This window comes from Saccopteryx bilineata, chromosome 3 (assembly GCF_036850765.1).
Source record: "Saccopteryx bilineata isolate mSacBil1 chromosome 3, mSacBil1_pri_phased_curated, whole genome shotgun sequence".
NCBI classification, from domain to species: domain Eukaryota; kingdom Metazoa; phylum Chordata; class Mammalia; order Chiroptera; family Emballonuridae; genus Saccopteryx; species Saccopteryx bilineata.
The window spans coordinates 275,398,106-275,424,364 of NC_089492.1; the positions used below are offsets into that span (position 1 = coordinate 275,398,106).

Consider the following 26,259-nt stretch of genomic DNA (forward strand, 5'->3'; position numbering starts at 1 on the left):
AGTCAGGGGAACTGTGACCTCTTTTCCCTTAGATTGTCAATAAAAAAAGTGACAACAGCTAACTAAACAAGAGCCATCTGTTGTGAATGCCCTGTCTTGAACCATAAATACATAGTCATGAAATAGAGTTGCATCTTATTGGTCATATCATACAATAAGGTTACATCTGATTGGTTAATTCTTGGTACCAGAAATCCTTATATACAAGTACAAGCACCTGATTTTTTATTTTTTATTTTTTTGTATTTTTTCTGAAGCTGGAAACGGGGAGAGACAGTCAGACAGACTCCCGCATGCGCCCGACCGGGATCCACCCGGCACGCCCACTAGGGGTGAAGCTCTGCCCACCAGGGGGCGATGCTCTGCCCCTCCGGGGCGTCGCTCTGTCGCGACCAGAGCCACTCTAGCGCCTGGGGCAGAGGCCAAGGAGCCATCCCCAGCGCCCGGGCCATCTTTGCTCCAATGGAGCCTCGGCTGCGGGAGGGGAAGAGAGAGAAAGAGGAAGGGGGGGGTGGTAGAGAAGCAAATGGGCGCCTCTCCTATGTGCCCTGGCCGGGAATCGAACCCGGGTCCCCTGCACGCCAGGCCGACGCTCTACCGCTGAGCCAACCGGCCAGGGCCAGCACCTGATTTTTTTAAAGTCACTTTACAGCAGCAACAGGGTTTGTTTTTGTTTTTGTTTTGTAAACCAAATAACTATTACAGCAAAGTGTAATATATTTATTGGTGTGCCACAAAATTTTAGTAACTAGTTAATGTGTACCATGAGGTGAAAAAGACTGAAAAATCGCTAGATCAGATTACTGTGAGTATGAGAAACAGTGGCACTGGCAGGGGCCAGAACAAGAAAGACTTTCCAGGCCAAATTAAGGAGTTTGAATTCAATGCTTACTGAGGGAACAATTTATTCACTCATTTAATATATATTTACCAAGTATCTACTGTGTAGAAATAAATTATTTAACACAATGATTAACAGCAGAGTCTGGAAGCAGAATACCTGGTTTAATACATGGTTTCTTATACTCAACCACTTGTGATACTAGGCATGCTATTTAACCTCTCTGGGACTCAGTTTCCTCCCATGTAAAATGGAGAAATAGAGTTATTATCAAATTAAATGAATTAATATATGAAAATCTCAGCCCTAGCCAGTTGGCTCAGTGGTAGAGTATCTATCTGGCATGTGGATGTCCTGGGTTTGATTACCAGTCAGTGGGCAAAGGAGAAACACCCATGTGCTTCTCCATCCCTTCCCTCTCTAGCTTCTCTCTCTCTCTCTCTCTCTCTCTCTCTCTCTCTCTCTCTCTCTCTGCCTCCTGCAGCCATGGCTAGATTGGAGAGAGCTGGCCCCAGGCACTGAGAATGGCTCCATGGCCTCTGCCTCAGGCGCTAATAAGAGCTTGGTTGCTGAGCAATGGAGCAACGCCCCAGATGGGCAGAGCATCGCCCACACATGATAATCTTGTCTCCCTAATCACTGCGAAAATATTAAACTCTTCAATACAACAGACCTGCTTTTTCCTTCATATTGCTTTAAAAAAATGCTGTCTGCAACATAGTCAAAAACTAACTGAAATAATACAATAGTGACAGTTGAGAAAGATTCTGTTGAATACTTCTATGTTGCTACATATTTGAAGCATATGCTGAAAATGAAACAACAGCTCTAAATCTGTACTAAAATCAAATCTCAAATGTCTCAGCCAGAATAGTTTGTTAACACAAAGTGTCAGATATACAATGACCAGACTTTCCATGTAAGCACAACTGAACAATGAAAACAATTCTGTTGGAATGCTTCCATTCACCCTCCAAAAAGCCTAAAATAAGGCGAGCAAAAGCTCTTCAGAGCAAATTATAAGCCATATAATTAAAAATACTGAAGTACAAAAATGAAAGAAAAAAAAAAAAAAAAGATGGTCAAAGGATTATAATAACCTTTTTCCTGTCTGGATCAACCCTGAAGCTACTCCTTGTAAGAATCAACTATTACTACAGTAAATGAAAATGTCACCAAAATTGCCTAGAAACAAGTTAACAACTACCATTTAACTTAACAGTTTTTTTTTCTCACTTGATATGTACTATATGAAAGTGACATACACACACACACACACACACACACACACAGTAATCCTCACAATAACCAAATAAAGTTAGGTTATTGTTTTCATCAGATTTCAGATAAGGAAATAGATTTACAGAAACTAAGGAACTTGCCATAGGTCATACAGCTGAAGAGTGGCAAAAGTGAAGTCTGCACTCTGAGGGCCACGCTAATAACCACTTTTACAGTTTCTCACACCCAGGTATGAAAGAGATGCTGGAATCTCACAGGCTTGTTCTCATGATTCATGTGGTACATCCTACTCGTATGGGAATCACCTATCAAATAAGATAAATTACCTGAACTACAACCATTATAATGTAATCCACAAATGTTATTTTAAATTTTCTAGTAGCCTCTTTTTTAAAAAAGTAAAAAGAATCAGGTATAATTAATTTAAATATTTTATTTAATGCAATATATCTAAAATATTATTTCAACATGTAATCAACAAAAAAGTTATTACATTCTTTGTACTAAATCTTTGAAATCTGGTATATTATTTTTTACTTATCGTACATCTCAATTCAAATTAGACACATTTTAAGCACTCAACAGCCACATAGCTAAGGGCTATCATATTAAACAGAGAGAAAAGGCCTCTGAATAACCAACCCAATGTCACCAAGACCATGCACTAAAGGTTATTTACCTGATTCATCAACAACATTCAAGCTCTCAAAATGATCTATTCTAATTTAAAACAGATTTTAACAAGTGTGCTTATCTGGCTTAGCAAACCATAACAGATTACAATAGAAAATTAAAGGAAATGTGCTGCATCAATAGAGCTAAACTGGCAAAGGAAAAAACAGAAAACACACACACATAAACACATGTGCACCCATGCGTGCACACACACAAAGGAGACCTAGGTTCAAAAAGTGTAACAGCTGAGGCCATTTAGCAGAAAGGCAAAAATAGTCTTACACAGCTCACTAGTTCCCAAGGCCACTGCTGAATTACTGAATTTGTATTCAGAATACTGACATTCATTGGCAGTTAAATTCAGCATTTTAAGAAGAAAACATTTCTATATTTTAGAAATATTTTCTTTTAAAATCAGTGAGAACTCTCTGTACTATTTTTGCAATTTTTTTATAAATCTAAATTTAAAGTTACAAAGTTAATTTTTTAAAATCAATTTGGAGCTGCCAGTATGACCACGTAGCTCTCATAGGATCAGCCCTCTGCCCCCACAACAGTGATAATTCCCAGGCCAAAAAAAAAAAAAAAAGCCGTTTTGTCGGCACTGGAGAATGAACAAAAGCAGGCGGATGTGGGAGGGAAGTGGACACTTGGAAGAAGGAAAAGAGTGGACAAGTTTTCCCAATGTTTATCTTTTAACCTGCTGCTGTGAGGGGCAGCTAAAACAGTGGAAAACTCACAGGCTACTGGCTTGAAGAACTAAAGGACAGAGTTCAAAGCCACCACCATTACTGGGAAATAAGGTAGAACATCATAAAAACGAGAGCCAGAGAAAGGGAGTCCTAAAATCTGCAGTTTGAGTTCAGCTGAGCTAACTACCTGCTTTAAAAAAGAAAGGAAACAAAACCAATACTGCGCAGAGGAACATAAAGCTCAAAGTTTCTACAGCGTGTCATTTGTAATATCCTGAATACAATCCAAAATTATGCCCCATAGGAAGAAACAAAAAAAATCACCCATTCTCAAGACAAAATAATCAGAGACACACCCTGAATTTGATCCAGATGCTGCAATTGCAGACAAGGATTTTTAAGGAGTTATTACAACTATGCTCAGTGATAAAAAATGAGACAATATGTTCATGATAAAGAAAGACAGGAAATCTCAGTAGAAAGAGCCACAAAGAAAACAAAATGTAAATTCTAGAACTAAAAATATATATGATCTGAAACTTAAAAATCACTAGATGTTCTTAACAAAATAGAGAAGAGAGAAAGGGATCTATGAATGTGAAGACAGATCCAAGAAATTACTTAATATGAAGAACAGGAAAAAACAAGTGAAAAAAATCAAGAGCCTCAAAGACTAAACGTCAAAAGGTCTATATTTTTCATCAGTCTCAGGAAGAGAAAGAATAGGACAAAAAATTTTTCAAGAAATAATGATCAAATTTTTCCCAAATAAAGACAAATTTACAGATTCAAGAGGTTTCATGAACATCAAGAGTAATATAAAGAAAGTCACACCCTGGGACATGGGTAAAAGAAAAAAGAAATGTTATACCTAGGTTGATTATAATTAAAATGCTAAAAAGCAGCAACTTCCCTAGCCTCCATTTTCTCCATCTTTCTTTCCTCGGGGCCAGGGAACCTTGCCAGGCGGGGTGTGTGCTCTGTACTCAATAAAGCCATTTATTATTCCACACTTTGCGGCTCCGGCACTCTTCCTTCCTTCTTGGCGGGGAAAAATATCTTACATTTTGGTGCCGAAACCCGAGAGGAGTTAGAAGTTCGCAAGGACCACTCCTTTCCCCTCCCCTCGGAGAAAGAACCAGGATCTCCGATCTCCAACCCACTTCGGCGCACGGTGCAGTAAGTCCCCTGCCTCCGCCTTCCTCTCAGTTCTTTCCGAGACTCCCTGTCCAAAACCGTAGCTACGTCAGGGAAGTCTTTTCCGTCTGTCCGTCCTAGTAAGCGTGTGCTTGTGGAGACCTCCCCAAGCACATCCACTTTCATCCGTGGCTGGACCTTGAATTTTTAGGACGCTAATGCTCAGGTCTGACCACTCTGAGAACTGAGTGCGGCTGTTGGGGCACAGGAATTTCCCTCCCTAAAGAAGAAGAAACTGTTCTTCTTCTCCATTGTGGCCAGGCCACAGAACCCACTCAATTAGCCTCCTGAAGGGACTTTCGGTGTTAACACCCTCACCAATTTAACTATCGCCAAAAAAGCTGGGAACTGATTGAAGATCTCTTACATTCATGGCCTCTAATTATTTGTGCAACCGTCCTTAATCTCTGTGCTGCCTGTTCCAACGCACGGGCCTTTTTCTGGCCAGAGAAACCTCACCTAAAACCTCTACTCCTAATCTTTCCTTCTCTGCGGACTCCAAACTCTCTCTCCACTCCCTTCGCAAAAACCTGTTTCTTATTCACCATCTACTACCATCTCTCTCTCCTCCCCTGCTGGCCAGGGGCCCCTCCCTTCACTGTGTTCTCTAGTCCCGCCTCCGTCAGGTCTTTCTCAGCCTGGCATTGGCTCTTACACCAGTTTTAGGACGTCCAACCCCAATTTTCTTACAGGAAGTTCCTGCCCTGTCCTGCCATTGGCTCCAGCATTTCCTGCAGGATCTGGGTGCTGGGCTCTGCATGAGCCCCTCCTCCACTTATTCCAAATCCCTTAACCCCCTATCTGGAACCTGTGAACATGGCATTTAAAGTTTTTAACAGTCCCAACTAGTAGAAACAGGCCTGTTCACCAGGCCCCCATGCAGCAGAAGGTAACGCTCCAAACCCAAACTCTTGTGGCAACCCTGTGACCAGCAGAGCCACCAGCAGCTTGCTTTAAGTGTGGCAAGCAGGACCACTGGTCCCAGCAGGGCCCCTGCCCACGGCTGCCCACTGAGCCCTGCCCTGACTGCAAGCAGCCCAGTCACTGGCAGAGAGATTGCCCCTTTGGGCAACAGGTTTTTTCCTCAGCGCCTCTACGTGGAGGACAAGCCGCCCAAATGGAAGGCCAATCCAGCCAGGTGGGTGCATCCCTCGAACTCCTAGGACATGGCCTGGACTCGGAGAACCCAGGGTTCTGCAACAAGTGGGACCACATCTGCAAAGTTTCTCCAGTCACAGCCACACAGATGGTCCTCCTGACACCCCTCAAAGCCACCACCTTCTGATCTCCCCCTCCCCACGACGCCCCTATTCAGCAGGAAGTAGCCAGATGAATAAACGGTGCCCCTTTTTCTATTTAACACAAAAGGTCAGAATGTAAGGTCGGTGGATGAGGGATGGTCACGTGGGTAGCTCAGACCCGCCCACTTTGGCTAGGACCGCCCACAATCAAGCCCGCCAAAGGAAGCTTCCCAGGAACCATTTGGAAAGAAGCGATTGTCTGCCAGCCAGTGAAATTTCACCACGTCATAGTAGCTCCACTTCCCTAGAGGGACCCTTTAAATATCTCCCACACTGTTTAATCTGTGCAACTTCCCTAGCCTCCATTTTCTCCATCTTTCTTTCCTCGGGGCCAGGGAACCTTGCCAGGCGGGGTGTGTGCTCTGTACTCAATAAAGCCGTTTATTATTCCACACACACACACACAAAAAAAAAAAAGCTAAAAAGCAAAGAAAAAGTAAAAATTTTAAAGTAGCTAGAAAAAAACCCCAACCTACTGCATACAAAGGAATATGGATTTGAATGACAGTTTAATTCTCATCAGGACATAATAGAGATCACGGAACTACATTTTCAAGTGCTCAAATATAAACAAGAACCCCAAAACCTTATATCTTATATCCAGCAAAATTTCTTTAAAGAATGGAAATAAAATCAAGACAATTTCTGGTACAACTAACTATGCAGAATTTAAATGTTTGACATTTAAAAGAGTTAATTTCAGGAATATAGAAAAGTAATGTTTATTATATAAAGGCTTGATATTATTTTAAAAATAAACATGTGCCCTTTATTTTAGTTATTCTCACTTTGGTCACATACAAAGAAATGTTACCTCAAATTTTTTCACTAAGCCTCATTCCTTTAACATCTTCTAACCAAAGATAAATTCACTAACTGCCAGAGTCTTTCCTTGTTTATCAGCTGAAGCCAAATATGTTGGGGTGGGTAAAATTCTTACGCAAGTCAAAATCTAGCAGCCTACTCTCCCTAAGGGCAGTTTAAAAATATACATGCAGTATTATAAACTAGACTCAGAAAGAGTCCTGGGAGTGAAAAATAACAATTAAATGTTCAAAAAATACTCCTCTTCCCCAATCGGTGCTATGGCAGCTACCTAATTTTAGAAGCTAAGAGCTATTTCTCTTTATAAACAAGTTCCCAGACCTAAAAATTCCACCAAGAGTTCAGCAGTAGTGTCAAAAATCCAACTTCTCGGCCCTGGCCGGTTGGCTCAGTGGTAGAGCGTCGGCCTGCCGTGCAGAAGTCCGGGGTTCGATTCCCGGCCAGGGCATACAGGAGAGGCACCCACCTGCTTCTCCACCCCTACCCCCTCTCCTTCCTCTCTGTCTCTCTCTTCCCCTCCCGCAGCCGAGGCTCCATTGGAGCAAAGATGGCCCGGGCGCTGGGTATGGCTCTATGGCGTCTGCCTCAGGCGCTAGAATGGCTCTGGTCGCAACAGAGCGATGCCCCGGATGGGCAGAGCATCGCCCCCTGGTGGGCGTGCTGGGTGGATCCCAGTGGAGCGCATGCAGGAGTCTGACTGCCTCCCCGTTTCCAGCTTCAGAAAAAAAATACAAAAAAGAAAAAAAAAAGATTACACTTTGGATAAACAAAAGAAAATAAAAATTCAGAAGTTAAATGAGATAAGCGAGAGACTTCAAACAGAATTACATGAATTGCTCTGGCCGGGTAGCTCAGTTGGTTGGAGCATTGGGATATGCCAAGGTTGCGGGTTTGATCTACATATGGCAGGGCACATATGAGAAGCAACAAATGAATGCATAAATAGGTGGAACAAAAAAAAAAATCAGTGTTTCCCTCTACCTTTTTCCCTTCATTTCTCACTAAAATCAATAAATAAAAAAATAAAACCAGAATTACATAACTATGTACAAAAAATTTGCTATAAAGATATATATCACAGTATTGTTTAATAGCTAAATTTTGGATCTTTGAATGACTACGTACAGTGGATTAATAATGATAACAATGAACAATGAAAAACTGCAGTCATGCCCTCGCTGGCTAACTCAGTTGGAGCACTATCCATACGCCAAGGTGTGAGTTCCATCCTGGTCAGGAGGCATATGAGAATCAACAAATGAATGCATAAGTAAGTGGAACAACAAATCAATGTTTTTTTCTGTCTCTCTCAATAAATAATTTTTTAATTAAAAAAAAAAAACTGCAGCCTGACTGGGCAGTGGCACAGTGGATAGAGTATCGGACTGGGATGCCAAGGACCCAGGTTCAAGACCACGAGGTCACCAGCTTGAGCGCGGGCTCATCTGGTCTGAGCAAGGCTCACCAGCTTGGACCCAAGGTTGCTGGCTCAAGCAAGTTACTCGGTGTCTGTTACAGCCCCACAGTCAAGGCACATATGAGAAAGCAATCAATGAACTAAGGTGTTGCAAAGAAAAACTAATGATTGATGCTTCTCATCTCTCTCCGTTTCTGTCTGTCTGTCCCTATCTATCCTTCTGACTCTCTGTCACTGTAAAGAAGAAAAAAAACCAGTCAATAAAAATCCTATAGAACATTTTAATATAAAATATTAGCAAGCACTCAGCCTGACCAGGCGGTGGCACAGTGGATAGAGCGTCGGACTGGGATGCCGAGGACCCAGGTTCAAGACCCCGAGGTCGCCAGCTTGACTGCGGGCTCATCTGGTTTGATCAAAAGCTCACCACCTTGGACACAAGGTCGCTGGCTTGAGCAAGGGGTTACTTGGTCTGCTGAAGGCCCATGGTCAAGGCACATATGAGAAAGCAATCAATGAACAACTAAGGTGTCACAATGCACAACGAAAAACTAATGATTGATGCTTCTCATCTCTCCATTCCTGTCTGTCTGTCCCTGTCTATCCCTCTCTCTGCCTTTGAGTAAAAAAAAAATAAAAATAAAAAATATATATATATATAAATTAGCACTCAATAAACATGAAAGAATAAATTATCCATGTTTAAAATCTTCATTAAAATTTATTATTAAATAAATTTCTTTTAAAATTATACTCAGTAACATACTTCAGCTATGAAAAGTTAACATTCAGAATTTTTGTCTCTCCTTGGCTGGCCTAAAATATATTTCAAATATCTGAATAGTACAAGATACCATGGATACCATGCTTATTACTGAAATTTTTGTTTACCATTTTAATTCACAGAAGCCTTAAGTATGATAAAGGCAAATTCTGAGAATAATTCTATTTTTTTTTCTGAAGTGAGAAGCGAGGAGGGGCAGACAGACTCCCGCATGTACCTGACCGGGGTCCACCCGGCATGCCCACCAGGGGGTGATGCTCTCCCCATCTGGGCTGTTGCTCCATTGCAACCTGAGCCATTCTAGCACCTGAGGTGGAGGCCATGGAGCCATCCTCACAGCTCGGTCCAACTTTGCTCCAATGGAGCCTTGGTTGCAGAAGGGGAAGAGTGAGAGATAGAGAGAAAGGAGAGGGGGAGGGGTGGAGAAGCAGATGGGTGCTTCTCCTGTGTGCCCTGGCCGGGAATCCAACACAGGACTTCCACACACCAGGCCAACGCTCTACCGCTGAGCCAACCGGCCAGGGCATCTTTATATTTTTAGACAAAACAAAACAAAACAAAACAGCTTCCTTTATGTTTCAGGTTATTTGTAAACTGTATTTTCTAATCAAAGAATTCACTCTTGAAATAGTTTTCATTTTTCTGGCAAATTGCCCCTAATACATAGAGAATTTTTCTTGGCTCTATTTCTATTTGTTGTCTAATAAACTGCTTCTGATTAAGATAATTTAATTATCTGCATCTGACTTTGAAATCTCAGGTCTCAACTTTCTTTTGGACCCAAACATGCAAAACTAAAGCTACTTTGGAACATAATTTTAGACTAGACTGACATCACCCCTAAGAAAAAACAGACTTTACAGATGAGAACAACTTGAACCTGACCTTCCAGTTTTATAATTTGAATATTCTAGACCTCTAAATCAATGTTATTATTATTATTTTTGTATTTTTCTGAAGTTGGAAATGGGGAGGCAGTCAGACAGACTCCCACATGTGCCCGACCGGGATCCACCCAGCATGCCCACCAGGGGGCTATGCTCTGCCCATCTGGGGCGATGCTCTGTTGCAACCTAGGGCTATTCTTGTGCCTGAGGCAGAAGCCATGGAGTCATCCTCAGCGCCCTGGCAAACTTTGCTCCAATGGAGCCTTGGCTGCAGGAGGAGAAGAGAGAGACAAAGAGGAAGGAGAGGGGGAGGGGTGGAGAAGCAGATGGGCGCTTCTCCTGTGTGTCCTGGCCAGGAATTGAACCCGGGACTCCTGAACGCTCTACCACTGAGCCAACCGGCCAGGGCCTGTTATTAAGTTTAGATCAATGGCTATCTGTCTAGTAAGAAGCTGGTCAAAAAAACCCAAATTACATGTCTCAAGTTCAATTACTGAATATTATTTTTATATATAACATGACATAATATATGACCAAACATAATACCAGAAATAGACAATATTCTCTCTACATGCTTCTATCACAGACTACGCATAACAATTTGCTCTAAAACAAACAGTAATAGATACATATTTACAAAATTAATGAATTATTTTCTACATAACAAGATTTGTGTTAGGTAAGAGATATAAAAGATGAAGAATATAGTCCCTGATCCCTGAAATTTACATTCTAGCCTGGAACAAAGATATAATAAAAAATGATTCTAAGCCTGGCCTGTGCTGACACAGTAAATAGAGCATCTACATAGAATGCTAAGCTTGCAGGTTCAAAATCCTGGACTTGTCCGGTCAAGGAACATACAACAAGCAATCAATGAACAACTGAAGTGAAGCAACTATGAGTTGACACTTCTCACTCCCCCCACCTCTCTCTCTTCTCTGTAAAATCAATAAATAAAATCTTTAAAAAAAAGAAAAAAAGAAAAAAGGAAACATGATTCAAAGGAAGGCAGACCATAGTACATTTGCTCCAGACAGACAGCCGCAGGATTCCCACTACTGAGAGTCGTATAGGAAGGATTAGCTCTACTGAGGGTCACAGAAGGATTCAGAAGATATTCGAACTCAAGTTAGAAAGGCATTTGATTTCATGAACTAAAACCCTTGTAATGATATGCATGTTAAGCTAAACTTTTTACAGAGTTAATTGTGTTCCAAAATATTTCTAATAAAATATGCCATAACGGTACATCATTCTCCTCAGAAGTGCCTGAATGTGCTGGCATGCTTGCAAAGGGCTCTCTCTCTGAGAATGAGCACAAGGGATGAAAACAGTTACTGTAACATGCTTTTGGCTGGGAGGGGGCTTTTAAAAGTCTTTATTTGAAAGGAACTTGTTTGAGGTCTCAGAAACCCTGGCCTTGCCTGGTCAAGGCACATATGGGAGTTGATGCTTCCTGCGTCTCCCCCTTCTCTCTCTCTCTTTCTATTAAAAAAATTAATAAATAAAACTAAAAAAAAAGAAAGAAGAAAGTAACATTTGCTTTGGCCATAAACAAGCGATTTATTCCTTCATTCTGTTCTACAGTATCTATAGCCAGTCAATTAGAAGAATCCTATTACCACTTGCCTATCCTGAGATCTGACTTAAAAACTGAACAAAACAAAAAAATACTAAGTAAAACATATGCTTCTTACACTAATCAATCTAGCCTCACAGTTCAAACATGTGTGAAAAAACTTAAAGATAAAAACAACTGCCTGACCAGGCGGTGGCGCAGTGGATAGAGCGTCGGACTGGGATGCAGAAGACCCAGGTTCAAGACCCAGAGGTCACTAGCTTGAGCGTGGGTTCATCTGGTTTGAGCAAAAATTCACCAGCTTAGACCCAAGGTCGCTGGCTCCAGCAAGGGGTTACTCGGTCTGCTGAAGGCCCATGGTCAAGGCACATATGAGAAAGCAATCAATGAACAACTAAGGTGTCGCAACGAAAAACTAATGATTGATGCTTCTCATCTCTCTCCGTTCCTGTCTGTCTGTCCCTGTCTATCCCTCACTCTGACTCTCTGTCTCTGTAAAAAAATAAAATAAAAACTTAAAAAACCCAAAACACTAAAAAACAAAACAAAACACCTGACCAGGAGGTGGCGCAGTGGATAGAGTGTTGGACTGGGATGCAGAGGACCCAGGTTTGAGACCCCAAGGTCACCAGCTTGAGCGCGGGCTCATCTGGTTTGAGCAAAAGCTCACCAGCTTGGACCCAAGGTTGCTGGCTTGAGCAAGGGGTCACTCAGTCTGCTGTAGCCCCACGGTCAAGGCACATATGAGAAAGCAATCAATGAACAACTAAGGTCTCACAACAAAAAACTGATGATTGATGCTTCTCATCGCTCTGTTCCTGTCTGTCTCTCCCTGTCTATCCCTCTCTCTGTCTCTCTCTCTGTCCCTGTAAAAAAACAAACAAAAAAAACAACTAGTGATAGAAAAATGACCATAGGATGAAAAAACTAAAGAAACTAACACGTTTGACAATCTGCCTCAAAAAGAAGCATAAGAAACTATTCTTTATACACAAAGCAGAATTTTGTTTGTTTGTTTGCTTTTAAATTAAAATTCCTTGTAAATGGTTTGGGTTTTTTGAGGGACTGAGGAAGGCAGGCCATAGGACTAAACAGTTTGGTAACTGTTTAAGTGAGCCAAAAGTGAAAGAAAAAAAAAGAAAGGAAGAAAGAAACAAACGAAAAAACCTAGATGCCAAGGCATTGGCTGATCTCATTAGCTCTGCTTAAGAAACTTCATAGATGTGACTTCACTCCTGGATTACACGTCTATATTTAGTTTATACCCAATATGGATAAAGTCCCAACTAACGGCCATTTCCTCTCTCCACAAAAAGAAACTTCCTTGCTTTTTTTTTTCTATCAACAATGCAAAGATTAGGCTCCCTTAAAGGGAGAGGTTAAACACACACACACACACACACACACACACACACACACAGAAAAATATTAACAATTTAGTATATTATTTTTTTAAAACTTGGATTGCTTTGACACTTTAAAATTGGAAAATAATTCTAAAATCAAATATGTGATGGTCAAGTTCCTTAACAAGTTTATAAATAACCCCTTTAAAGTATTTTATAAAATATTAATTAACCAGGCCCCAAAATGCACAGAGGTGAGGTAATGGAAATTTTAGTTTCCTTTCAAATTTAACCAAAAGAACTCAAAGCAATCAAAGTCATTTAATGAACCATCTGGGCTCACTGGTCGTTAGTATGTTTTTAGAAATACCACCTGACCTGTGGTGGCATAGGATAAAGTGTCGACCTGGAATGACAGGCTTGCCTGATCAAGGTACATATGGGAGTTGATGCTTTCTGCTCCTCCTTTCCTTCTTTCTTTCTCTCTCTCTCTCTCTCTTTCTCCCCCCCCCCTTTCCCCTCTCTAAAATGAATGAATAAAAAAGTCTTTTTTTAAAAAAAAAAAAGAAGATGCCTGACCAGGCGGTGGCGCAGTGGATAGAGCATCTGACTGGGATGCGGAAGGACCCAGGTTCAAGACCCTGAGGTCGCCAGCTTGAGTGTGGGCTCATCTGGTTTGAGCAAGGCTCACCAGCTTGGACCCAAGGTCGCTGGTTCCAGCAAGGGGTTGCTCAGTCTGCTGAAGGCTCGCGGTCAAGGCACATGTGAGAAAGCAATCAATGAACAACTAAGGTGTTGAAACGCGCAATGAAAAACTAATGATTGATGCTTCTCATCTCTCTCCGTTCCTGTCTGTCCCTGTCTATCCCCCTCTCTGACTCACTCTCTGTCTCTGAAATAAATAAATAAATAAATAAATAAATAAATAAATAAATAAATAAATAAAATTTAAAAAAAAAATAAGAAGAAAAATCCTGCCCTGGCCAGATAACTCAGTTGGTTAGAGCATCATCCTGAAGTGCAGAGGTTGCTGGTTCTATCCCCGGTCAGGGCACATACAGGGACACAGAGATGTTACTTTCTTGCTCTCTCTCTCCCTTCCTCTCTCTCAAATCAATAAAATAAGCATAAAAAAAAACATCTTTAAACATTCTCAGGATTTTTTATTTGTCAAGATGACTGAAAACAGCAATTAGTAAAAACAAAATTCTGGTAGGTAAAAATTCAAGTTTCAAATAAAGAAAAAGAATATAAACAACAACAACAAAAAATCCTTCTCAGTGGTTAAGAGTTAAGCTCTGGATCACAAAAGCCTTGGGACAAATCCCAGCACTGATACACTTGTCTTGTCCTGCAACCACAGGACAGAAAGTACAGAAAGAGCTGTTGAGGCAGACGGCCTACAATGGCCAAGTCCAATCTGACTGTCCGTTAGCTACCTAGTATGTGTCAACTAGATCATGGTTCACTGAAGTTAATTCAGGAATAAATTTAAGTCTCATTTTGCACTAAACCTGCTCTACTAATAAAGAATGGCAAGTTCCCCACCTATTTGTAGGGACAACTTGGCAGATGTTTCTCTTAGTAACATCTTGGAGATTGAAACCACATATACTAAATACTATACAAAGTAACCATGACAACTCCAGCCTTAACTCAACATTCCAAAAGGCCCAAGGAATAATAAGAAAACAATGCTTACTATATGTAAAACCTAAATACTTTTCTTATATTCACTCTTTTAATTTTTACAAAAGCCCAAGAGAGACACTAAGGCAACTAGTGAAAGGTAGAACCAGGATTGAAACACTGGCTCCAGACTCTAGAGACCATGTTCTCAACCACTGCACTATGACATCATGACACTAATTTCTACTCTTCCAAATGACAACTCAATTGCCTACGTGCAATATTAATCCTAACCATCTTCAACTCTGAAATAGACTATTTAGTGCCTTAAATGGAGGATACAAATGCTACTTCAAGTCAACAATCATCCCCTGGTTCTGACTAGAATCTTGGATCTCAAATAAAACAGGGTCCCGGCCGAGTCTTCAGGACAAAGACTGCAACTCTTCATCCTAGTGGCTGTCAAGACACATACTCAGAGCCAGAACATAGTCATGACTCTCCCTTTGATTTTTTTTTTTTATTTTGCAAGAGAAAAACAAGTAAATCTATTCATCTCCACTTGACATCTGATACTGAAGTCAAAAACTGAACATAGCTCCCTCTGCATATCAATAAAAGGCACCTTTATCAACCTGTGATTCTAATTAGAGACCTAAGTCATTTCTCACACTTCTCTCACACAGCTCCTTCAATATCCTCCTAGGACTCCATCTTCAAAAGTTTTCTCAAATCCATTCTCTTCTCTCCATCATCACCCTAACCCAGGCGTCCCCAAACTACAGCCCGCGGGCCGCATGCAGCCCCCTGAGGCCATTTATCCGGCCCCTGCTGCACTTCCAGAAGGGGCACCTCTTTCATTGGTGGTCAGTGAGAGGAGCACTGTATGTGGTGGCCCTCCAACGGTCTGAGTGAGGGACAGTGAACTGGCCCCCTGTGTAAAAAGTTTGGGGACCCCTGACCTAACCCAAGCCACCAACCTCTTTCTTGATTATAATGGCCTCCAACTAGTTTTCCTTGCTTCCAATCTTGTCTCTCTTCAATTCATTTTCCACAGAGTGGCCAGACTACTCATTTTAAAATGCACATCAAACCACGACACTCCCTTGCTTAAACCCTGTTGAGAAATGCTCTTTATACTAAGGACAAAATTCACATGACAGACAAGGACCTCCATGATGTCGCCCGTCTATTCCTCACTCTCCACCTCACTTTTGTTCTCTCTATTCCAGGCACACTATCAATTTGTTGAATTTATCTCCTTTTATATGCCAGTTCCTCCAGCTTGGAATGCTTACACCTCATTCTTCTCCTAATACTATCCATCCTACATGTAATTTCTCAGAGAAGCCCCCACTGAGCTTACATCTAAATTGAATTTCCTGTCATTCTTTCTCAAAACACCCTGTTCTTGTTCTTAATATAATTACACACCGTCTTTGTGTACTTCTTCAACGTAAGCCTCTCCTACCAAACAACAGGTTCCATGAGTTCTTAACACATTCAAAGTTCATGTCAAAAACTGAACTTCTGATATCCTCCCCATCAGAACTGATTCTTCCCAGCCTTCTCATCTCACTTATTGGTAATTCCATCATTCTAGTTGTTCAGAATAAAGATTTCGGAATCACTTTTGACTCCTTTCTCTCACATTCTATATCCACATAAATAATTTCTTATGGTCTTAATTCAATTGGATTTTTAAAAGCAGCTAAGACAAGGTCCTAGCCAGTTGGCTCAGTGGTAGTGCGTTGACCCAGCATGTGGATGTCCTGGGTTCGGACAGGGCACAAAGGAGAAGAGCCCATCTGCTTCTCCATCCCTCCCCCTCACTTCTCTCTCTCTCTCTTTCTCTCTCTTCTCCTCGCCTCCTGCAGCCATGGTTCAGTTGGAACAAGCTGGCCCCAGCGCTGAGGATGGTTCCCTGGCCTCCGCCTCAGGCACTAAAAAATGGTTCCAGTTGCAACGGAGCAAGGGCCCTCAATGGGCAGAGAATCGCCCCCTAGTGGGCTTGCTGGGTGGATCCTGGTCAGACGCATGCAGGAATTTGTTTTTGCCCCTTCCTCTCACTAAAATATATTAAAAAGTAAAATAAAAATGCTTAAGACAAAAAGTAACTGTATTACATAGGAGAAAGCCATCACTCATCTTTTGACTTCATTAGGGCAGAGATTTTCAACCATTTTCCTCTCATAGCCGATATTAAACTAATTACTAATTACTAAAATTCCATAGCACACCAAAAAATGTATATTTTGCCAATCTGACAAAAAAAATAGGTATAATTTTGATTCATTCACACCAGACGGCTATTGTGTTGGCCACTGTCATTTTCTTATTTGGTAATCTAAGGGAAAAGAAGTCAGTGCCCCTGACTAAATGGTCAGACATGGCATGTTTTAAAAATTCTTGTGGCACACTCTTTTTGCAAACTGCTGGTTAGCCAGGGGAAAGAGGAAGGGGAAAAGTGGAGGAGGGCATAGTTGGATAAATGGAGACTTGACTTGGGGTGGTGAACACACAATACAGAATACACATGTGCTACAGAACTGTGCAGCTGAAACCTGTATAAGTTTGTTAACCAGTATCACTCCATTTTTAAATTCAATTTTTAAATTTAATTAATTTAAAAAATTAAAAGCAATTAACAAAACGAAAGAAAATCACTGCATTAGAGTATTATGAGCTCCTTGAAGTCAAGGGACATGTTCTTATTCCTTTCTCTCTCCAGCACCCAGTGCCCAGAAAGTATTCAACTAATGTTTACATCTATTATGATCCCTATACTGCAATCAACTGTTCTAGGCAAAGATTGTATCTTACATCCTCCAACTATAAAATGAGCATAAATATTAGAGGGGGAAATTAATACTAAAAAATAATTTGGATTTTCAGAACAGATTTCTCTTACACAGCACAAAGGGAGGGTGCACCTTCAAACCATTTAATCAATACCTATAGTATGAGAAATTCTAGGTGTTGGCAGATTTTACAACATAAAAGCTTGCTTTCTTCCAGCAAAGATCAAACAGGGTAAATGCTCCTTTAATACCATTTAGGAATTTTGATAAACCCTAAATAAAGTAAATTTTCTTTAAACCAGCTCACTCAATACACGTTATGTATTAGATTGCCCTTGGGCTTCATTTTTCATTCATTCAAGTATTCTGCTGTCATGAAGAACATTAAAACACTACACATGAACTCTCATCAGTAACTCATGCAGTTTATTAAAGAGATGAGTATAGGCCCTGGCCAGTTGGTTCAGTGACCATCTGCTTCTCCTGTGTGCCCCTTCCTCTCTGCCTTCTCTTTCTCTTCTGTTCTCATGGCCAGTTGCTCAATTGGTTTGACCATCAGCCCTGGGCGCTGAGGATAGCTTCACTGATTTGAGCATCAGCCCCAGACAGGGGTTGCTGGGTGGATCTCAGTCAGGGGTGCATGCAGGAATCTATCTATCTCCCCTCCTTTCAAGTAGAAAAAAATAAAAAGATGAGTATATATAACAAAACAGATAACAGTAGCCACTTCTAGAAGGATGGTTTATAAGTGCTTTTTATTTTATTTGTGCTTTTATACATCTTTTAAGTTGTCTACAGTTAAAACTACATAGCTTTTACAGTTGAAAACAACATTTTTAGCCCTAGCTGAGCGGTTCAGTGGATCAAGCATTGCCCTGGTGCGCCAAGATCGCAGATTCAATCTCCAGTCAGGGCATTCATTGTACACGAAGCAATCGATGGGTACACAACTAAATGGAACAACTAAGTAGAACGAGTTGATGCTTCCCTATCTCCTCACCACCCCCCCAAAATCAATGAAAAATTTTAAAAAGAGAATAATATATACAAATGAATACATTAGGGAGCAAAAAATAAATTATTTTCCAAATTTAGGGTCAATGTTTAAACTAATATAGACTAAAGTTAGCTACTATTTATGTTAAACCATTTTAAAAAGTGTATTTGCAATCAAGGCTCTTGCTGACAATTATAAAATGTAAATGAAATCTATGTTACTGATGATTAGCAACAGCTTTTACATGACTTAATGAAGAATCAACAAACCCTAATTTTTAAAACAAAATTTTAGATTCCTTGTGTTAACTAAAATATGCTGTAACCTAGAACATCAAGTAATATTAAACTTCACACTCTCCTTAGGTTTATATCTAAAAATTCTTCAATTCAGCCTTGATCATATATGTACGTTCAAAACCAAAATTTTGGCCCTGGCCGGTTGGCTCAGTGGTAGAGCGTCAGCCTGGCGTGCAGGAGTCCAGGGTTCGATTCCTGGCCAGGGCACACAGGAGAAGTGCCCATCTGCTTCTCCGCCCCTCCCCCTCTCCTTCCTCTCTGTCTCTCTCTTCCCTTCCCACAGCTAAGGCTCCATTGGAGCAAAGTTGGCCCGGGTGCTGAGGATGGCTCTATGGCCTCTGCCTAAGGCACTAGAATGGCTCTGGATGCAACAGAGCAACGCCCCAGATGGGCAGAGCATTGCCCCCTGGTGGGCATGCCAGGTGGATCCCGGTCGGGCACATGCGGGAGTCTGTCTGACTGCCTCCCCGTTTCCAGCTTCAGAAAAATACACACACACACAAAAAAAAACCCAACCAAAATTTCATTTAAGTAACCACCTTCTTTTTTTCTTGACTAGTCTCATTTTCCTAAGTAGCACAATAGCCTAATTTGATTGTCTTTAGTTTTTTAATGAACTTTCACCCTAGTAATCTACCACCTGGTCTTCACGTTCAAAATAAAGTAACTGGTTATTAAAGGAGGAAAACATGCATAGAACTTACATATTCTTAAAAGTTCTTAATTACTTCAGCTTTCAATAAATTGACATTGTATTCTCCAATTCTGTTCAGATTTTTTCCTTCTCTCTCACATATCAACAGCTACACTGCATGTGGTAAATTTCAATACTTACATTATTACAGATGATTGATATTTTTGCTACTCTATTAGAATAAAAACTAAATCCCTTTCATAAGATCGAATTATTTCACATGTTACTGAATATCTAACAATGCTATCCACAAAAGCCAAAGTGGTAATTTTAGTTAAATGTAAAAATCTGAGAGAAAGGGACCCAAAATGGGGGGAAAAAAACAGTAGACTTCTGAGCCAAGGGGACTGAACACATGAGAAGCCTAACACAGTATGAATGATAATAGGAAAGAGGCATGAAAAGTTGGAAGTAATAATTTTATTTCAAAAGGGGAGGGGGGCTTGTTACACTCCTTGCTCACAATCACACTGTATTCAGCTTCAAAAAAAAAAAAATCTATGAAAATAAAATATATGCATGATGAACCTGGCCGTGGTTCTAATATTACTACTTCTTCAAAATATTGACTTTAAAATTTAAGATGCTCGCCTGACCTGTGGTGGTGCAGTGGATAAAGTGTTGACCTGGAAACCTGAGGTTGTAAGTTTGAAACCCTGGGCTTGCCCGGTCAAGGCACATATGGGAGTTGATGTTTTTTGCTCCTCCCCCCTTCTCGCACTCTCTCTCTCACTCTCTCTTCTCTCTAAAATGAACAAATAAAATCTAAAAAAAAAAAAAATTTAAGATGCTCCGCCCTAGCTGGATAGCTCAGTTGGTTAGAGCATGGTCCTGAAGTGCAGAGGTTGCCAGTTCAATCCCTACTCAGGGTACATATAGGAACAGCTCAATGTTCCTGTCTTTCCCTTCCTCTCTTGTTGAAATCAATAAATAAATAAAAAAATTTAAGATGCTCCTAGTCCCCTGATCGGCAAACTGCAGATCACGAGCCATATGCAGCCCTTTGAGTGTGGCTCTTCCAGAAAATACCACGTGCGGGCGCTACTTCGATAAGGAATGTACCTACCTATATAGTTTAAGTTTTAAAAATTTGGCTCTCAAAAGAAATTTCAATCGTTGTACTGTTGATATTTGGCTCTGTTGATTGAGTTTGCCAACCACTATGACCTAGTCCATCTTTGTTATAACTATTTGATATAGTCTTATTTTCTACATTAAGTTGTTATTTTCATAAATTTAAACTAAGATAGTCTCCTGGTTTTATATTTTAAATTAAGAAAAATAACAAACCAAATAAGGTTAACTGATATTCCTTGTACCAATACTTGGTACTAAGCACTGACAGATGAAAGCCAAATCTCAAAGAAAGGTAAGAGGATTAAAAGTTCCAAGAGAATTCACAAACCAATGCCCTGAATTAAATTTAGATTTCTGTTAAATCATATATGGACGATTTGTAATCATGACCTAAATGTTATTTTCCTTCAGAAACTCCCTTTCCATTCTCTACAACGGCCTCTAAAATGGGCAAACCCATCCTAACTTACTCTCTTACTTGATAGAAATCTTAATTCGTGTCTTAATCACACTTGCCATCCTGCCTAATATATTTCCCTTTTATGGACTCGCTAATTCCCTATTCAGGAGACACCAGCAAGGCTCCACAGCACCAGTGAAACAGGAAGTGGGAAAGTCTTGCTCATCGTCCTTTAACTGCTTCCAGGCACCTCTGTAAGCATTCCTCCAAACCAAATGTGACTTTTAGTGACAGCTACGCCCTGCGCTTTGCCTCTTTTCTATTATCATTCATACTGTGTTAGACTTCTCACATGTTCAGTTCCCTTGGCCTAGAAGTCTCCTGTTCCTTTTCCATTTTGGGTTCCTTTCTCTCAGATCTTTTACATTTAACCAAAATTATCACCTTGGCCTTTGTTTTCATTTAATTTTATTTATTTTATTTTTTTACAGAGACAGAGAGAGGGATAGACAGGGACAGACAGACAGGAACGGAGAGAGATGAGAAGCATCAATCATTAGTTTTTCACTGCGCATTGCAACACCTTAGTTGTTCATTGATTGCTTTCTCCTACGTGCTTTGACCGCGGGCCTTCAGCAGACCGAGTAACCCCTTGCTGGAGCCAGCGACCTTGGGTTCAAACTGGTGAGCTTTTGCTCAAACCAGATGAGCCCACGCTCAAGCTGGAGACCTTGGGGTCTCGAACCTGGGTCGTCTGCATCCCGGTCCAACGCTCTATCCACTGCGCCACAGCGTGGTCAGGCTCACCTTGGCCTTTGTTAAGAGTGGCAGTGTCAGATATTCAGTAACAGCTCAAACAAAACTTAGAACAGAGTTCCCACTAACATCACATTTTTACATTTATTTCTAGCTCCTAAAATTTCCCCTCTGGAAACCTCAAATGGCAAACCAATTACATCCAAGGTAACACTATATTGATGTTGAATTAGTTTTTGTTCCATTATTAGAACAAAATTCTCATCATCATTTCCTATAGAAAATTCATTTCATTTGTCTGGGTATTTTTCTTTTTTTCTTTATTTTTTACAGAAACAGAGAGAGAGTCAGAGAGAGGGATAGATAGGGACAGACAGACAGGAACAGAGAGAGATGAGAAGCATCAATCATTAGTTTTTTGTTGGGACACCTTAGTTGTTCACTGATTGTTTTTTCATATGTGCCTTGACCGAGAAGCTACAGCAAACCAAGTAACCCCTTGCTCAAGCCAGAGATCTTGGGTCCAAGCTGGTGGTGAGCTTTGCTCAAACCAGATGAGCCTGCGCTCAAGCTGGCGACCTCGGGGTCTCAAACCGGGGTCTTCCGCATCTCAGTCCAACACTCTATCCACTGCGCCACCATCTGGTCAGGCTTGTCTGTGTTTTTTAAAAAGAGGAAATTGAAGCCTACCTTTAAAACAAAACATAGAAAACCCCCACTGTATTTATACTGGCAAAACAGATAAGAGTTTGCCCATCTGTATGATCAATTCACATCCTCCTAAAGCCACTAGGAAGTTTTTAAATTGACAGTAATCCAAAAAATAGAAAAAGTGTTGGGAGAACAAAACAAGGCTAGGGAAATTATATATATTAGCAAAAACCTAAATCACATTTTAAGGCTCATACTCGCCCTGGCTGGGTAGTTCAGTTCATTAGTGTCATATCAATATGCCAAATTTGTAGGTTCAATCTCTACAACATAAAAGAAGCAACCAATGAATACATGGATGCGTGAATAGCAAGTCAATGTTTCTCCTTCTCTCTCCCTCTCTCCCTTTCTCTCTGTCTCTCTCTCCCCCTTCTTCACTCTTTAAAATCAATAAATTGGCCCTGGCCGGTTGGCTCAGTGGTAGAGCGTCAGCCTGGCGTGCAGAAGTCCCGGGTTTGATTCCCGGCCAGGGCACACAGGAGAAGTGCCCATCTGCTTCTCCACCGCTCCCCCTTTTCTTCCTCTCTGTCTCTCTCTTCCCCTCCCGCAGCGAGGCTCGATTGGAGCAAAGATGGCCCAGGCGCTGGGGATGGCTCCTTGGCCTCTGCCCCAAGCGCTAGAGTGTCTCTGGTCACAACAGAGCGACGCCCCGGAGGGGCAGAGCATCGCCCCCTGGTGGGTGTGCCGGGTGGATCCCAGTCAGGCCCATGTGGGAGTCTGTCTAACTGTCTCTCCCCATTTCCAGCTTCAGAAAAATACAAAAAAAATAATAATAAAAAATAAATAAATAAATAAATAAAATAAATGTTTAAAAATTATTAAATAAATACACAGTCTCATCCTCAATTTTTAAATAACTTGTCTCCCTGTCATTATGGATTTAAATCACTCCTGGTTCCTTCTCTCAAAAGTATCAATCTATCTCTTGTTTACAAATGATGTCACAACTAACAATCCCATTCTTGGCTATTCCCAATCTACCTATATCATCTACTTTTTCAAGGTCAAGTTCAAACCTACTTTCATCTTTCTTCATATCCTAATTCAACTTAATGTGAGCCACACTTGACTCCTTAAACACGTACCACCTTGTATTGTCTTCTTTCCAATAAAATTTACATACCCAAAGAGAAGAAATGTTTAGTAATTTCTTATACCTCGCATGGTACTCAACTCAGTATTAACACAGTACTAGCTCACGCCAGAAAAAGTCACAGATAACCAGATAGAAAAGACTTTAGTGATCAACTAGCCCAAACCTTTCTTCTATACCTTACTTGTATGAAATATGCTTGAAATTAGAATGTCACCATTTACTTTTTTAGAAAAGTGGTTCTTAACCCTTGTGTTAGAAACCTATGGGGGGAAATACTCACATAGAAGCTTTTCTGTAATTTTAAGGATTGACAAAATCCATGAATTCTATTAATGATGCCCACATTTAAGAGTAATATATACTTGCCTAACCAGGCGGTGGCGCAATGGATAAAGTGTCAGATTGGGACACGGAGGACCCAGGTTCAAAACCCCAAGGTTGCCAGCTTGAGCGCAGGCTCATCTGGCTTGAGCATGGGATCACAGACATGACCCCATGGTCACTGGCTTGAGCCCAGAGGTCACTGGTTTAAGCAAGGGGTCAGTCACTCTACTGTAGTCTCCCTGTCCCTGTCAAGGCACATATGAGAAAGCAATCAATGAACAACTAAGGAGCTGCAACAAAGACTAGATGTGTCTCATCTCTATCCCTTCCTGTCTGTCCTTATCTGTCCCCCTCTCTGACTCTCTCTCTCCAAAAAAAATAAGATAACATAAAGTAAAATAATATACTAGGCTCTGGCCAGGTGGCTCAGCGAATAAAGTATCGTCTGGTGCACCAAAGTCGTGAGTTCAATCCCCAGTCAGGGTACATATGAGAAGCAAATCAACAAGTATACAACTAAACAGGACAACTAAGTGGAACAGTGAGTCAATGCTTCTCTCTCAAATCAAAGAAAACAAATTTTTTTTAAGGAATATACTATCATCAACAACAAAAATAGGTGTTGACTGTGTGCCAAACACTATTTCTAAAGCTTTACACGGAGTGATAGATGACTAGATCACGTTTTCTAGCATCCCTTGCAGTTAAATGAAAACATGTGATTAAGCTCTTCCCAGTGAAATATGAAAGGAAGTGACAGGTAGAACTTCTGGACTGGGGTCCTCCATACTCTCCACTTCCCACTGGCTGCAACCAGGACTTCTCAGCCACCAGCTTTGACTTCTCAAGAGGACAATACTCTGGAGCAGGGGTAGTCAACCTTTTTATACCTACCACCCACTTTTGTATCTCTGTTAGTAGTAAAATTTTCTAACCACCCACCGGTTCCACAGTAATGGTGATTTATAAAGTAGGGAAGTAACTTCACTTTATAAAATTTATAAAGCAGAGTTACAGCAAGTTAAAGCATATAATAATAATTACTTACCAAGTACTTTATGTTGGATTTTCACTAAGTTTGGCAGAATAAATCTTTATAAAACAATTTACTATATAGTTAAATCTTTTTATTTATACTTTGGTTGTTCAACTACCGCTCACCATGAAAGCTGGAACGCCCACTAGTGGGCGGTAGGGACCAGGTAGACTACCACTGCTCGGGAGGGTTGGTGGAAAAACAACTGGAAAGAGCCTTAATCCCTATATAACTCTAAGGAGGAAAGCCACCCAACATCTAGGACACCCTAACTGAACTGTGAAGCAAGAAAGAAAGTAAATTTCCATCTTATTTGAACCACTGTTTGGGGTAGATTATTACAGCGGTAGTTTAGACTAATTAACACACACAGATTACCAGTTAATCTCTTTAGCAAACCTATAAAATTGTTATCATTATTATCCTGATATTAGAGGTCAGGAAAACAAGATACTGAGATCTTATGAAATTTGCCTGATACCACTGGAAGCCAGATCCAAGCCAAGCAGCCTGGCTCGAGGTTCCAAGCACACTGGATATCAGGCCAAATATCTCAAGGAAACAGTTATTCTTGGTCCTGGCCTGTTGGCTCAGTGGTAGTGTTGGCCTGGCATGTGGATGTCCCAGGTTCAATCTGGTCAGGGCAGGCAAGAGAAGCAACCATCTGCTTCTCCACTCCTCCCTCTCTCACACCCTTCTCTATTCTCCTCCTGCAGCCATGGCTCAGTTGGAGCAAGTTGGCCCCAGGCGCTAAGGATTGATCCATGGCCTTGCCTCAGGCACTAAAATAGCTCGGTTGCTGAGCAACAAAGCAATGGAGCAACATCCCAGAAGAGCAGAGCACTCCCCCATAGGGGACTTTCTGGGTGGATTCCAGTCTGGGCGCACATGGGACTCTGTCTCTCTGCCTCCCACTTCTCACTTAAGGGAAAAAAAACCAGCTATTCTTGTGTTAAGCCACTCTGCACAAGATTTTTTTTTACTACCACCACCCTAATCCCTTACTATCTAGTAGGAGGATTTGCATCTAAATATGTACATACAAAATGACACATGATTCACATTTATTTGCTTACTGTGTACTAGTCACTGTTCTATGTCACATATATTAACTAGTTTAATCCCATGAGGTTGGTCTATTAATATCCCAACTGTGCAGATGAGGCACAGAAAGGTTTCAGCAACAGGTCTTAAAACACACAATAAAAAAAAATAAAAAAAAACCCACACAAGCAGTAAGTGAACAAACTGGATTAGAAACTCAGGCAGCAGTCAGGTAAGACCTTAGATGCTGGTGTTAACAAAATACATACACCTACCAGGTCCCTCAGGGTAGTGGAAGTAGCCTTTGTAAGCCTCTTTACTAGTGGGAGGGTTCCTATCCTATCAGTGTTGAGGTAAACAAACAAACATGGATAACTGCTACCTAACCAGTGGTGATGCAGTGTACTGTATAGAGCGTCAACCAGGAACACTGAGGTACCAGGTTCAAAGCTCCAATGTCACCTGCTTGAGCTCAGGCTCAGAAGTATGAGCATGGGGTTGCCAGCTTAAGCATGAGATCATCAAAATGATCCTGTGGTCACTGGCTGGAGCAAGGGGTCACTGGCTCTGCTCTAGTCACACACACACCCCTGTGGTCACTGGCTG

General features: G+C 41.0%; 1 protein-coding gene and 1 non-coding gene across 2 annotated transcripts in view; one reads left to right on the forward strand and one right to left on the reverse strand.

Moving 5' to 3' along the window:
- Nucleotides 1–26,259, reverse strand: part of CLIC4 (chloride intracellular channel 4) — a 78,969-nt gene that overhangs the window by 48,558 nt on the left and 4,152 nt on the right. The window lies entirely within an intron of this gene.
- TRNAG-GCC (transfer RNA glycine (anticodon GCC)) lies at nt 7,146–7,221 on the forward strand. Its single transcript has one exon. It is a non-coding gene; the product is annotated as a tRNA-Gly (tRNA).